We start from the raw sequence: 1,728 nt of genomic DNA, 5'->3' as shown, positions 1-1,728 counted from the left end.
CAACCTATCAGCAGCAGCTATAATAATTAAAGCCAATGAAGCAACATGAAATCTAATCAGCATTTATTATATGTTTATTATAAATACATTATATGCACCAAACTGACTTACCAATTACTGTCAAGGAAACAGAAAAAGAGAAACAATAAAATCAAAGATGGAACTCTTTCTGTCTCTGGCTGCCATACCAAGAGGAGCCAGTACCATGTCTGTGCATCTGCAATGGTTGGTCATTAAGAACTGCTCCAGTTTCCTGATCAAGAGGAATAAGCAGACATATAGCACTTTGCCCATTAATCTGATGGCCCATAACTCATCCCACTAAAGTTGGCTGATTCACTGCAAGACTATGGAAAGGGAGCCCATGGCCAATAATAGTAGGGTCATAGTGGTCATGAAACACAGATCTGGTCAGCAAAACAACATCAATAAGAACAAGAATGTACAGACTACCCTCAGTAACATCAGGCACATGATCCTCAAGAACAAGGACCCCCTGATTTGCACATGGCTGCTTCCACAGGGCCAGTGTCATCCAGCAAAGCTAGAAGCCTGTGATGGTGAAGAGAAAATGGACCCACCCCACCAATAGCTCCTGAGCTCCACTCTCAGAAACAGTAAGGTTGACTTTTTGACCACAGGAGGAAAAAAAGTATCAGAGATGGAAATTAGGAAAAGAAAGAAGAAAAAGAACAGAGGAGAAAAATATGAAAAATAATAATGAAGAAGACCCTTACCATCCGAATGTGATTTTAGTGAAAGGGGGAACTTTATAAAGAATTATAATTTATTTAAATTTATTTTATGGACAGTGTTGTGAAGGTGTCAGATCCTCTAGAACTTGAGTTACAGATGGTTGTGAGTGGCCTGTGGGTGCTGGAAATTGAACCCTGATCCTCTGGAAGAGCAGCCAGTGCTCTTAACCACTAATCCATCTCTCCAGCCCTGAAAAGGGGAACTTTATTATGAGGAAAATGAATCTCACATTGTGTTTACATTTTAAAGACAAGCTGGGGAGTGGTTCACAAGACAAGAATATTCATCCTCAAGCATGAGAGCACAAAGACCTGAGTTCAAATCCTGGGCACCCATATAAAAAAGCTAAGCATGGCTACCTGTGTCTATAACCCCAGCACTACATGTCAATGACAGGCAGAGCCCCCAAAGCCAGGCCAGTTAAAATGACAAGTGTCAGAGTCAATAAAGGACCCTGAATCAAAGGAATAAAAAACAGGGTGAATGAGAGAGACATTGGATGCCTTCCTCTGGCATGTTCATGTGCATATGTTGGCATACATAAGCACCAATGCATACTCACTACACACACACACACACACACACACACACACACACACACACACACACACACACACACACAAAGCACCAACCTGTTATACTTCTGTGTAAAGTGGTTAAAACAAAGATACAGCAGAGATGTAGTTATCCTCATACAGAAACATCATCACTGCTGAGCCCTCAGGGAGCCAAACAGGGGTAGAAGAGAAAGCCCTTCAGTGCTGATCAATATGCTGAGAGCAAGCCCCGGGCTGTGTCCAAGGGTCTGTAACCTTCCAGGGCAGGTGTTTCTTGTTATTGCTTCATTTTCAGTAACCTAGGAAACGCTTTACCTTTTTCTACTGAAGCAATCAATATCCAGATGATAGTGAAGCCTATTTTTTATCACTAAAGATTAGTAATATTTTAAACCTGGGCACTCAAAAAGAAGGA

General features: G+C 41.4%; 1 pseudogene; it reads left to right on the top strand.

Moving 5' to 3' along the window:
• Positions 1–205: 205 nt before the first annotated feature.
• Positions 206–599, top strand: LOC103161029 (annotated as a pseudogene).
• Positions 600–1,728: the final 1,129 nt, after the last annotated feature.

This window comes from Cricetulus griseus, chromosome 2 (genome assembly GCF_003668045.3).
Source record: "Cricetulus griseus strain 17A/GY chromosome 2, alternate assembly CriGri-PICRH-1.0, whole genome shotgun sequence".
NCBI classification, from domain to species: domain Eukaryota; kingdom Metazoa; phylum Chordata; class Mammalia; order Rodentia; family Cricetidae; genus Cricetulus; species Cricetulus griseus.
This window is presented reverse-complemented; position numbering and strand designations above follow the sequence as displayed.